The sequence below is a fragment of the Cryptomeria japonica genome, chromosome 11, assembly GCF_030272615.1.
Source record: "Cryptomeria japonica chromosome 11, Sugi_1.0, whole genome shotgun sequence".
NCBI lineage: Eukaryota > Viridiplantae > Streptophyta > Pinopsida > Cupressales > Cupressaceae > Cryptomeria > Cryptomeria japonica.
In genome coordinates this window covers 96,923,514-96,938,630 of record NC_081415.1, presented here as the reverse complement: position 1 = coordinate 96,938,630, position 15,117 = coordinate 96,923,514, and positions in this window count along the sequence as shown.

The following is a 15,117-nucleotide window of genomic DNA, read 5'->3' as shown; positions in this document are numbered from 1 at the left end:
GATTATGGATGGCATTGATATACTTAGCCATCTGAGTAACAACTTGCTTCAATTCCCTTTTATCTTTTTCATCCTTCCATGTTCTTGAAATTATACTTTTTGTGGATGATTCCAAATTCTTAACATCCAAGACAGGCAAAGCAACTCCCAAATCTATCTTTTCAACTGTAAAATCCTCCTCAGTAGCTTTGTCTACATCTTTCGCTAGAATTGGTTTGGCTATCTCTATCGTCCAGTGACCTATTGCTTCATCTACTTCAAGCATTGTCTGCGTCTTGAGTTTCTTTGGCTTTGATTCTTTTCCCAAACATCTGCTAACCATGTCTTCCATAGGGATTGTAACTTGCACTACACTCCGTTTCTTTCCAACAACAACTTCCAACCATCGTGGTGTGTTTGCAAGATCTTTAGGTGGAGGAGTTTTCCATATATCAGGTGAAGTGACAATGACCAGGGTGTTCATGGGGTCTTGTTAGCTTTCCACTTCTTTTCTCATGTCCATTTCATGCATCACAGGTTTGTCCAGATCTTGTGGATCCATTTTTTCCTCTATCTCTTCACTAGGGTCTAGGTCTACAACAACCTATTTCAAAATGGGCTCCCTACTCTTCTTCTTACTCCTGGACCGAGTTACTTGAGCAACTGTGAAACCTGATGGTGACTTCTTTGATCTCCTAGGTTGGATTTTCTCAACAATAGGCCTTGAAACACCTGCAACATTAACAATTTCATTAGTGGAAGAAATGGGAGATTGAGTCACAATGTGTGAATTAATTCTTAGTTCATGTGAGGACATGTGAGATCCCTCCTTAAACTTTTGGTTTCTCAACCATCTTTCTATTCTTCTCACAACATTGAAGGTTCTAGTTTGAATATTGTCATCCTCCTTTTTATTCCAATCAATTTCTGGAATTGGTTTTCCTTGAACCTCTCTGTCGAACTCAGGATCTAGGACATCTTCCCTTGTATCTTTTGATACTCTAGATATATTGATTGGAAGCTTTAGGGTAATTATTTTTTGCAAAGTGAACCTTGACCATAATCTTTTCCTTACCTTATATTCATCACTTCAAGTCTCCCAGTAATCCTCCAACTGAGGCTCATGACAAAAATGGTTATCCACATTTAGGTTTTCAATGGCATAACCTCTACTATCAAACTTTTGTCTTGCCACATATGTTTGCAATTTTATCCTCTTGAATTCTAATTCTAGGTTTAGAGTGTCAAATAAAGATTTGTAGCTATAGTATCCAAGTTCAACAGGGAATACAACTCCAGACTTGCCCTTTGTTCCCAATCTCTTATAAATGTAAGCTAGCTCCTTGCTCACCTCTATAAGTACATGGCTGTTGAAGGCATACCTAGGTAGCTTGAATGGTTGACCCTCAAAACCACCTACCCGTAGGTAAGTAAACCTGGTAAATTGAATCAAGAAGCTACCATATATGCTTATGAACTCCATTGCTTCAACATACATTCTCCTGTTCACATCCCCCTATAGCTCAAAAGCAAGTTTTCCCACGAAGAATGCATTCCATCTATCAATTTGCTCAACATGTCTCTGCTACTGTAACAGGGGATAATAATTATACACCCTCATCCCATCTACCCTAGGTTCATTAAGAAAACCAGGCAAATCCCTTGTACAAGCTAATATGTAGAAAAGATAAGAAGACATATAAAAACCTGACATTCCCACAAAATTACTCAACCCTTCATGAAGTCTTTCTGCAATTACCTAAGACCAATCAAGATACCTGTCACCAGATAACAACACCTGGATGAAAAAGTACATCCAATCTTCCTAGTAGAAAGAATGTGAGTTTCCCTTCACCCTGTTGAGAAGTATCACAATATCTAGCACTTCTATGATGAAATGCTCTCTAGTCAGGGGCTTTGGCAGCCGTGACCCTCCTTTCTAAACTTTTAGGAGCCAATTCCTAGCAATCACACTCCTATACTTACTTTTATTTTCTAAGAAATAGGCATACGAGTTCCCAATGGTCCAGTCCTCATATTCATCCTTGTGCAGAATTCCCATTGCCACCATTACTGTTTCTCTGTTGATACTGACTAGTAGCTCACCATTAGTAGTTCTGATGCATCTGTTCTCTGTATCATACCTATTTATGCAAGCCATCACCAAATTCCAACATGGTGCGACAAGTGAAAATGTAGCAGCTTCAACAAGACCGCTTTTCACTATCTTCTCCATCATTGAACCGGTTTGAGGGTTCTTGGCTCTCTCTAAGAAATCTCCTAAATCAACATGAGCCAAGGAAGTGTCTTCTCGCTCTGGTAATATGCTCACTAGACACGAGGTCCGACCAAGCTTCAACAATATTGGCCTCATACTGCCTATCTATACTTCTAACCAAGAAATTCTAAAACAAGGCTGAATTTTACTCTAGCAATTTAGAGATTTCCTTCCTATATTGATAAATCTTTAGAACTTAAAGAAACATAGCTTAGGAAGAGTCGTCTAAACTTACCTATTACCAACATTAAAACTGGAAACTTCCTCAGGAAATTAGAGCTGGTTTTACCTTCGGCGCCTCCAATTTGCTAAAGTATGGGAGTTGCAACCCTTACAAACTAAGGAAATAAATTCATACATTCCTTTTGATCAGACAAGAAAATATCTATAAAGCCACACACGCTTCATAATGATTTACTCAAGCGTGCAAGGTAACAGTTAAATGACCAAAATCTGACACCTTAATTATCCATCACTTCTGCACAAGTAGTTGATTCACTCATGATTACTTTCCATATTTAGAATTTTAAAATTGTTGAATGGTGGGAATATTCCTTCTTGTCGCGCCACTTTCATTATCATCAAAAAGCCTTAGAGTTATTTTTGAAGTGAACTCATGAACCTTGAACTGTTTGACAAAAAGTTCAATGGTTCAAGTTCATTTAGGAAGTACAACAATGAATGAGTGGCACACAACAATACCAGGAATGAGAAATAGTGATGATTATTAAGAAGAAGCCTTGAACCATTTGAATCGCTTGAGATTTGGTTCAAAGTTCAAGGTCAAAAACTAACTTAAAACATATAAACATTCGCTCGTTATACAACAATACATTGCCATGACTCACAAAAGACATTTTGAACCTTGAACCAATTAAGGTTTATGGGTTCAGAGCTCAAGATGTAAAACAAAAGTGCGCTTGCTCTCATGAAGACAAAGACCACTAATGACTTTTTTTCTAAAATGCGCTTTGAACTTTGAACCTATTGAACTTCTTAGAAGGAGTTGAATAGTTCAAGTACGAAGGAGAACAAAAGACCCGACGGAAATAAAGGCAAAATAAGGCAACCTGCAAGTATGAACACTCAAAAGGGAAAATTGTAGGGGGGACTAACAGGGTGCAATTAGTATTAAATATGTATAAGCTAGTTAGTATTTTATCAATTCAATAATTGAATATCCAATCTTGCTTAATGATATGCAATATTCCTCTATTTAAAATATGTTTAACTCAACTTCTAATAATAGGGAAAGGTTAATTCACACAACACACAAGAACAAAAATTTATATAAGAAAATATAAATTTTCTATTGAGAATATTATTGTTTAGATAATATAAATATGAAATGAAATAGAAGATTAGATCTTAAGCAAGATGTAAAACCTTATAGTTTCATTCCCAATGTTTTGAGTATTTTTGCACTTTGTAGTTTCAAATATTCTTCTCATTCTTACATTCCCTCCTTTCTCAAGAATTACAACCTTCCAATAATTACTAAACTACTTGAAAATGACACAAGATATATCATAAATAGCCTTCAGTACATTTAGGAAATTTAAAAAATGATTTTTGAGATTGATAAATTTTGATATATGCACTCAATTTAGTGCATTTTCAAAACCATAATACTCAAAGTACTTTACAACATTTAAAAGACGTCAAATTTTAGAACTAGAAAATATTTTTTTAAGCCTCATTACTCAATTTCAATGATTTTCAAAGATTTAAAAAAGTTCAATATTTAATATCATTTATTGTAGAGGTTACGCACAAATTAGACAAAACAAAAATCTCGTTGGTGCAAGTATTATACTTCATAAGTAAAACCTTGAGGAGCAGGTATGAACACCTTAGAGAAAGACTATAATTAGTGAAAACAAGAAAATTAATCTTTATCATTTGCCGATAGGCAATCCCCTGTGGGAGTACACCGCCTCTGAAATTGTCTCATGCCGGGAACCTGCTGCCTGAAAACAAACATCGATGCAAAATAAAACCAACAGATAAAATACAATGCGTTTATATGTCTGGCTGGCGGCAACCCAAAAAATATTATAATTTACACCTTTATTGGATCCCGAGTAAGAAAATATTAAAATTTACGCGTTTGTTGGAAAGCAACGGATTGTTGGAAATTGTAGGCTGTTAATATATTGCCCTGGTTACTTGAATGAAAAATTCAGTGTTAGCATCCTTTGATACTTTATTTATGAATTGATTTTAATTAAATGTTTGTTACACAATAAATGATGAGACATCATGTTCCTACCTTTATACGCATCCCCTACGTGGCGTCTACCAACCATGCAAGATAGCACCTGTTGTCACGGGGCTAGATTTTCCCGTGCGGCACCGACGATCTTTTTGGTACTTGTCTGTGAGATCCAAGCACTTCCAAGAACTCGGACTACGCCTGTAAGCACTCCCAAGCTCCAGAACCTGCACACACACACTTGCACAACACGTACAAACTTGCACAGTGGAATCTTTACACAATAACACAATGTTGGGGCAATAAGATAGCTTTATTGATATGAAGAATGGCCCCTGGCCCGGTCTACAAACAATTCCAACTATATCGTTGGTCACTACCCCGAGTACTTCCCCAGCACCCGATTACAAGTTCCCGCCCTTGGATCAACGTCCACTCTTGAAACACTGGTACAAACACCCCTGCACCTCGCCCCTGGCTGTAGCTTCTCACGTAAACTCCTGATCCACAAAGACCCTGTCTCCTTTGGAACTCAACCTGGCGCACCACTGACTCTCTCGTGAGCCGCGACAACTTACCCAGTACAAGACCCAGGCCCCCTCCCTAAACGGGGACTCCAAGTCACTCTGCTGCTGCTCTCACTTCACCTCTGCTCTGCAATCACTCTGAACACCTTTGCTCGCTGGAATGCTGTTTTGGTTCTCCTTGGATTTCTCCACCATGAACCTTCGCCTGTGGGAAAGTAAAGCACAATGTAGATACGTTCTCTCGTGAACGGTCGGGGTACTCTGCTTCCCCCTATATAAGTTTTTCGTCCAGTTCTCACACAACTGTAGTTTGGCACTAAACATATGTCCGTCACCACAACTTCCACCTGCTGAGAATAACAAGAGACTTATAACCCCAGAAGCATACTGGTCTCCCTGAGACAACAGCCCCTTACACCTGTCTTGGGCACCGTTGGAATGCACCGACTGAGACACATTCTATACTTGAAACAAACATATGCCCTCCCGATTGTAATCTCATGTTGCTCTTCACTCTCTGTATTTCTGAAATTCTGCGAACTTGTTTTTATGCCAACGAAATGTATACATAGGCATCCCAATTTTAGACATTTTTAGCTATTTTTGTGTTGTAGGGAACATGGAGCAGAGAATATGGATAATAAGGCGTTGTTTCCTGACTACTATTTTGTTTCGCCAAGAGGTGATCTACAATGTCATCCATATTTTCCGTAAACAAAATGTCCGTTCTTCACCTTTGCGTTCTATCGGTCTCTACATACACTATTACTCTGTTTGACAAAGTTTCTTTTCTTTTTCGAAGTAATCTGCCAAGCACTTTGAATGCCTTGTCTCGCATGTTTTGTCAATTGCATATCTTGAAGATTTCTATTTCCTTTTCAACATATCCATTTTGGGAATAGCCTACAACCATTAATTCCATGGGATAACATTTTCTTAAGGAGTTTTGTTTAACATTTCGTGCTACTTGTCGTGCTTTCAAAGATTGAATGTATGTATGTGTGATTAGAACAAAAATGGTTAAACTTTGGCTTTTCTACAAGCTTTCCTTCAACTTCTTGCACTCCCTCTTTCATTCATTCATCTGGGTTTGCATTGCATGTGTTAATCAGTAATAATATTGTTTTTTAGTTTGATTTGAATTCTTATTTCTTTAGTGGATTTTCAACTTCTTGCACTCTCTATTTTATACAAATCCTTCCTCTATTTTGGTAAAAATTTTAAACAAATATTTATTTCTATACGCTTTCATATTCAAGAAGACATAAATTGTTTGCATCTAATATCATATGCTTGTAAATACATTGATTTTAGTCTTTTATTTAAAAATAAATATGTTTGAAATTAAAAATAGATCAAATTTTTATTTAGATAGTTATTTTATTTTTAATATTATTAAAAATTGATAATAATGTAAAAATTATCATTTAAGATTTATGATTACTAGATTCAATCATTTAAGATTTTCTTATATTTATTCCCTTTACATTTAAATTGACTAAATCTACTGACTTTTTATACTATAATATAAAAAAAAATGAAGAATAATAATTTTTTAATTATAATATAAAAATAATAAATATTAAATGATAACAAATCAATAAAATAATAAACAATATCAAAATAATACTGAATATAAATTCACAATTAAGCTGGATTTTCATAAATATGTCCAATATATAACCCAAACTGGTAAAGTAAAATTTACTATTCTATTCTATAAACTATTCAAACAATCCGTCAAATTTACTATTGGCTTAGAATTTACTATTGGCTCAGAATTTACTATTAGTTGTAAAATCAACGTCAAATATAATAATTTATAATAATTTGTGTTCAGCAATGGTAGAAAAAATTTGTCTTAAATTTTACAAGTTAGTAAAATTTTATTTTCTATTCTATAAGCTATTGAAATAATCCCTCAAATTTACTATTAGTAAAATTTTCTATTCTATTCTACAAACTAAAATTTATCATTAACTATAAATAGATTATAAATATGTGCAAATTAACATTACCTAAATGAAATAGAATAATCTAATAATTATATAGTATTATAATAAAAAATAATATAATAATTATAAAAAATAATAATGTAATACTAATATTAATAAAAATATATAGATATGATAGTAAATATATAAAATTAAATATAATTATAATATGAGTAAACCTTTATTTATTATAATAACTATCAAAAACTAATAATATAATATTAATAATAATAACTATAAATTAAGTGTTGTGGCAGAATTAAATTAAGGTTAGGGCTACTCATACTTAGGGTGTTAAATATAAACAAATATGAATATAATCTAATATTAATGTAATATAGTATAAGCTTTAATAATACAATTTAATATAATATAATGTAATATAATATAATATAATATAATATCATAAATATCAATAATTATTAATAATTAGCGTTAATTTGGATAGTGTTAGTGTTAAATTAGGGTTAGCGTTATGCATACTATTTTAGATTAGGGTGTAACTAGACACATATAAACAAATATGAATATAATCTAATATTAATGTAATATAATATAAGCTTTCATAATACAATAATATGATATATTATAATATAATATCATAAATATCAATGATATAATATATCAGTTATCAATATAATATAATAATAATTAGGATTACAATTCAATTATAGATAGGGTTAGAGCTAAGTTGGGGTTACATTTAATAGAATAATAGAGAGGGTCACGAATGAGATGGGACTAATAAAAGTAAGGTCCATGATTAATATAATAATTGTTATGTAATAATAAGAATATAATAATATATTAATTATATATTTTACTATTTTGCATTTCAAATAAGGTTAGGGTGTTTAATATTTGTATTTTTTTAATTAAAATTAAATTGTAAAATTATAAATGGTTAATATTTATTTATGTTTAGAATTATAGCTTAATTAGAATAAAGGTTCAATAATGACAAGTTAGGGATTTGGTGTTTAATATATGTATTTTTTTAATTAAAATTAAATTGAAAAGTTATAAATGATTAATATTCACTTATGATGTTAATTTGCATTTATTCAAATAGAATTAATATTTAAATGATTTTTTGTTTACAAGAAAAAATTGTGTCTAAAACATCTTAAACAACTTTGACCATCCTCTAATACATATTCATCTTAATAATATATTTCAAACTTGTACACAAACAATCCACCTAAAGGTGCTTGGAAGGAGGCAAATTTGAAACTTATTGATCAAGTGGAAAATACCAAGAAGAAAGTTTTATTCGCACATTGCAAGTAATATAAGCTCCTATGGGCAGTGCACCATCCCAAGGCGCAACCGCTAGTTTTGAATACGTCTTAAATGCCAAATATCTTATGATGACATGGAGCATAAAAATGAGTTTCGTTTCATCCAAAGTTTTATCTGTACTCAATGTGTAGGCACTCATATGTTCGGATATTTATTTTAATAAATTATGAATTATATGCACGTTAGTTGAAGGAACCCTAAAAACAGGAGGTGGAAATGAATAGAAATAGTATTCATTGATGACGATGAGAAAAAGCGGACTGGATCAAAATCTCTGAACATGAAGAAAAATAAGAATCATCTTGCACCCTGTTTACAGAATGAGGCCGTTCAATTCAAATAGAAACGCCTTCAACATAATTAATTATAATTTAGTTAGTGAAAGATAATTTTTCCACTAATTTACGCAATGTAATAACAACAAAATGTCTAGTTATATTTATTGACATAATTTATAATTTCGATAATAAAAAAATCTGTTAAATGTATTGTATTTTCTATCATCTCAAATCAATAATAATAATAAAATATTATTTTTTATTTTAGCGAAAGATGAATATTATGATAAAAACTTGTAGCAATAAAATAAAAATAGCAAAGAGTAATCATAGAAAGATCAAAGTAGTCAAATAAGACCGCTTTGTTTACTGAAGATACATATAACAACAAAACATAAAGACAAAACAAACAAGTATACTCCTTAACCCCCTCTCAGTAATGATGAAATTTATTTCTTGGAATGTGCGAGGGTTGGAGTCACCCGTACATAAGGATACTAATTTTCTACTATTACACGAACTAAAAGCTATTGAATTTACCCTTGAAACTACACTCAACTTTCTCTCGAAGGATGCCATTAAAATCTTCTCTAATCACCCCAAGAGGCAAGGGAGGTGTTGGACTCCTTATCAACCCCAAATGGTCCAAACTCATTACTGATAAGGGTATCTCCCTTGCAATAGGGCTGTCTGGACCTCCATCAATATGAAGGGCACTCACTTTGGGAGTTGCTCTGTGTATGTTGCTAATGATTATAGAGATAGGACTGTCCAATGCGATTGGCTTAGATCCCTCCCAGACATCCCCTGGATAATTGCGGGGGATTTCAATATGGTTGAAAATAGTTTTGACAAAACTGGTGGCCTACCCTTTACGTGGAATAATTCAGAAAGGGAGCATTGGAACGAGCTGAAATAGCATAAATCTCTGTTTGATCCATTAGAGGATCTTGGACATTCCCCCCTCGACCTCTGGCATACCTGGTGCAACTATCAAAAGGGAGAGAGTAGGATCTACTCTAGACTGGACTGATTCTATGCTAATAAAGAGAGTTTCTCCTTCTCACCTGATGCCCAAGGTAGGCCTATTTCTGTTTGCCCTACGACCCTGTTCGACCACCACCCTATTATGGCTCTTATTAATATTAGAAATACTATGAGTACCCAGGTGAACAAACCATGTAAGTTTATGCTTAACACCTCCCTCCTCAAAGATCAGGATGTCCTGATCGCCTTGCATCTCATAAGACTCCTTAACTGTCGAAATAATCTCCTCTCCTCTCATATTGATAGATGGAACTTTAATGTGAACTCCTGGCAAAAAACCCTACATACTATAGGGTAAAAAAAGGCAAAAGACTTCAGATTTGCTGAAAAATCACTTACTAGCCAGCTCCTTTCCTTAGAACTTGATGCCCAAAATAACTCTAGTTGCGTTCATAGGGCTGCTAGTGTTGAGCTTGCTAGAGAAGCTCTTAGAAAACACCAGCAAGTTAAGATACGTGGGGCCATGGTGAGGGCTCGCACCCACTGGCTACGATTCGGAGACAAGGGCTCAAAATTCTTCTTTAACCTTCTCAAGCACAAACAAGCCAAGGAAAAGATTGATAGGTTGATTATTGACAATAAAGAAATTATTGACCTCCCCTGTATCAAAGATGCTTTTGAACTATTCTACAAAAACTTGTTCACCTCTGAAGACAATGACAAGGCTAAGGACATTAGGGACAAGTGCAAAACCATGATCCCCACTAGGATATCCCCTGAGGACTCGATCCTCCTCAACCAAAGGGTATCTATTGAGGAAATCACTACTGCTATCAACTCCCTGAAACCTGACAAAGCACCGGGCCCGGATGGCCTCCCCATTGAATTCTACAAGGCCAATGTAGAATGGATTACCATTGACCTAAATGGTGTTTATTCTAAAGCTTTTGACAATGGTACCCTTGGTGCTAACATTAATAAGGGGATCATCAAACCGATACCCAAGGATGGGGATAGGACCTTAATCAAGAACTGGAGGCCTATCACCCTCCTCAATGTCTCCTATAAAATTTTGGCCAAAGTTATAGCCCTTTGACTTGAAAAGCTCCTCCCGAAGTTCATCTGCCCCCCCCAAACAGGCTTTATCAAGGGCAGATATATCCTCGAAAACCTCATTACGAGCTGGGAAGCCATGGATTGGGCTAGAGCCTCTAACCAAGACATTGCTATGTTCCTACTGGACTTTGAAAAAGTATATGACCGGGTGGAATGGGACTTTGTCATCATGATGCTACAAGCCTTTGGGTTTCCGATTAACTTCTACAAATATGTTAAGGTCCTTCTCTAGGATGCCTCAGCTCAGATTGAGGTCAATGGATCCTTATCCCAGAACTTTCAACTTAGTAGATCTATCAGGCAAGGTTGCCCACTTGCTCTTGCTCTATTTGTCATTGCATCTGATGCTCTTTACTATCTTCTCAGGGACAACTCTCTATCCCCCTTTGTCAAAGGAATTAAGCTCCCTGATGACTACAGCCTCCTCAACATCTAGTTTGCGGATGATACTGCCCTTTTCCTTGAACTTTCACCCTAGAATATAGATAACCTTGTCCAAAAGCTTAAAAACTTTGGTATCATGTCTGGAGCTAAAATCTCCCTTGCCAAATCCACGCTCCTTGGCTGGAAAGAAAAACCCTTGGACTGGCTTATTTGCTACAGGTTTCAATGGGGGGGGGGCGACAAAATCGTCCGGTACCTCGGCATCCCTTTCTCTATTTCTCCATCTCTTAAAGATATGTGGCAATGTATAAAGAATAAGATCGACAAAAAGCTGCATAGGTGGGATAATGGATTCCTCTCACTTGCTGGAAGAATCGAAGTCTATCAAAAAATCCTCTCCTCTTACAGGGTCTACTACTCCTTCGCCTAGATGTTCAATAACTACCAAATCCTTGATATCCAGAAAGCCATAAGGCAATACCTTTGGTCTGATGGCAAGGGTGAGAGAAAAATGCATGCGGTTAAGTGGAAATGGTGTCACATGACTAAAAAAAGGGGTGGCCTTGGGCTAAAGGATGACAAGATCCAAGGTATTGCCCTTACTGTGAAATGGATATTCTATGCCTTAGATGGCATGGAGCCCTGGAAAGTCTTGATTAGAAACAATATTGAGAGAGGCATCCCTAAGAATGTTAAGTCCTAGAAAGCCCTTCCCTTGGTTGACCTAGTGACAATCATTTTCCTATTTTTGTGCAAGGTTCATATGTTTTTAAATCCATTTGGAGGGCCTGGGAGCACATTAGCCATCTTATTGATAGCCCTAGTGTTAGCAGCTATGGCACCATCCATGGGGAAAGGTTGATTTGGTGGAATCTCTTCCATGCTAGTAAACCCTTAGCCCTCACTCAAGGCTACTCGGCCAAACTCTGGGCCAAATCCGGCATCAGGGTCTTTGAGGACTTATGTGAGAATGGTGTTCTTATCAGCTAGGAAGCACTCAACGTTACCTACAATCTCTCTCCCACCCAGAAAATAACCTATCATATGATAAAGAATGCCTGCGCTGCACTTGCCCTACCCTCTTGCACTAATCTGGACTCCCACTGATTCCTGACCCTCAAATGGAAAGATGGCACGCTCCTCCCCAATACTAAATGTCGTGCCATTTATGACCCGATCTACAATGATGACTCCATTATTAATCATGTTAACATGCTATGGTACCTGGATCTAGCTGACAACTCTTGGTATAAATGCTTTACTCGACTATGGAAAAGCCTGATTCCCCCTAAAATACAATGCTTTAAATGGCAGCTTATTATTGATAGACTCCCAATAAGGAGAGACCCCCTCAGTATTGATATGTGTTCCATTTGTAGATTACCCAAGACCGGTAGGCACATTCTTTTTGACTGCTCCTTCGCTAGGGAGGTTTGGCTAATGTTTGGTTTTTGCATTCCTAATCATGTGGATACCCTTAACATTATTTCTGGTTATATTGATGGATTAAAAAAGGATGCTAACTTATTCTGGTTTATCTTATCTTCTTATATCCTTTGGTTCATTTGGAAGATGCGAAATGAGGACAAGTTTAATGGCAATGGCAGGTGTCTTACTGATTCTCTTGGTAGACTCACCTTTTTTAAAATTGCCTCGCAAGTCTCCTTCGTGATGAATGTTGAAAGGCATAAGCTCCTCTGGTTCCTACAAGATGGGCACACAACTATGTTCGTACATGAGATCTCATAATGTATCTCATGTACGAACAATAGCTGATTAAAGAGATCAATAGCAACAGGATGCCCGAGGATGATCACATTGCCATGTTGTCCTAGATCTAGGACTGAAAGAAGGTGATTTGGATGGAACGGACCCAAGGGTGGACCACTTGGATCGATCCTTTCGATCACATCTTGCAATAGTGCCTAGACTTCCTTTTTTTGCACTGTTCCTTTTTTCTGACATCAGACTACTCTCTAGTAATGTAACACAAATGCTCGGTGGTTTTGGTGGTTGAGGCACAACCTCCCCTGTCTACAACTAATTGTATTTTGTTTACTCTCGATCTTTAATATAAAAAAAAACAAAAAAAACAAGTACCACATAGTGGATAGTACTTGCCTTGTTTTTAGTATAGCTTTAATAATAATTATGATTTAATTTTAATAATGATCATATTTTTAAAATTATAATAATTAAGTTAAAAAAATTAAACATAATTAGTTCATAATAATTAAAATTTTACTAGAAAAAATAATATAAATTAAAGAAATCCTAATAAATTTTTAATTTCACAAAATAAATTAAATAATTGAAATAGTTTTAGATTTAAATCTACTTTAAAAACTAAAATATAATAAACAAAAATGTGTAAACAAAACTATATAAAAAATTAAATATTAAGAAAAATTAAAATTAATAATAAATAACAATAATCTTGACAGATAATAATTTTATTAAGTCAAATTAATTAAATAAAAAAAAAAAAATATTTTATTATAACATAATAGTTTTTTTACTTATGTAATTATTATTATAAATATATATCCCTTAAAATTTTATACAATTTTATACTTTTATTATTTGATTTGATTATACTTTTATTATTTGATTTGATTATAGTTCTTTACCCACATAAAATATGATTTATAATGTTTTATAGTGTTGGTTTAAAATGTATTTCATGCAAATTTAAAAAACAAAAAGAAAATGTAAATTTTCTTCAAGCACATCATTCATAGAAAAACTTAATTCTGAAAAAGTTATTTCTCAAGTAAAAACTACTAAATTTAAAATGGTTAACACAAATTTAACTAAATCATATATGATATAAATGTTTAAAATGTTTAAAAGTTCAAGCATGTCAAATTTGAAGGGGTTCCTTCCAGAACAAATATTTGACCCCTTCTAAAAAAAATTACTCAAAGCAAATAAAATAGTGTTGGATGAATGAACCCGTGTATAACAGGGAAAAAAGTATTAGCCAATCGTTTACAAGAGAAATATTTTTTTTAATTATAAAGTTAACAAATATGCATGTATACTTTAAAATAAATTTAAAAATTTAAAAGAAAGAAAAATATTGGTCAAAATAATTTTTTTTAATAACTATTTAAGAATAGTTAAATTGTTACAATAAGCTCCATCAAAGGAAAAACACGTACTAACACCTTCTACCACACATAATAGTAAAATTGCTGATACTATGCTATTCTTCATATAACAACCGAGATCTTAGCTTTTAAGGACTATAGCTGGAACATCCATATAATCTTTCATTAGCAAAGCCATATGCAGCTGCACAGTTGGGAGAAGATCTTGCCAAATCATTGCCAATGATTCATTGAAACTGATTACAATTTGTAGATACAAGAGTCAATGATAACTTGTCTAATAATTTAATACTAATTTTCAATGAATTTTATCATTATAATAGAAATTATGATAAATATTTTTAAAAAGAGGAAGTTCTAGAATTTATCTCACTTTTTTGTGAATTGCAGATACATATTGTTTCATAATGTCAAATTCCTCATTAATGGAAATAAGAATTTGAGGATTTTATCAACTTTTTTGAAGTATTTCTTTTTCCAACTAATTTTTATTAGCATGAGTGACAACATCCCTCTAAAAGTTGTTCCATATGACAATCTTACTGATATTTGATACCATGAATATTTAGTACCTATTTATTCTCTGTTCATTGAAAATGGAGGAGTAGGAGCGAATTGTGGTCAGGAACAATTTTTGGGTAGAGGACATCCCCATAAATGTGGATTGCGTGAATAAGAGGATTCTCAAAATGTGCTAGTTATATGTTGTCCTTGTGGTATGCTTCCTGAAAGATTGTTGTTTGATAAATTTAGTGAACCCAAGGAGTTTAAAGATTCAAGCTCTACAGGGATTTTTCCTGAAAAATGATTTTTTGAAAGGTCTAATGACTCTAGTTGACTCATTTCTCCCAGACTATTTGGAATGGTCCCATTCAAATTGTTCATTGAAAGGTTTAGAAGCCTCAACCCCTTCAAATATCCAAAATTAGAAGCAACTTCTCCCT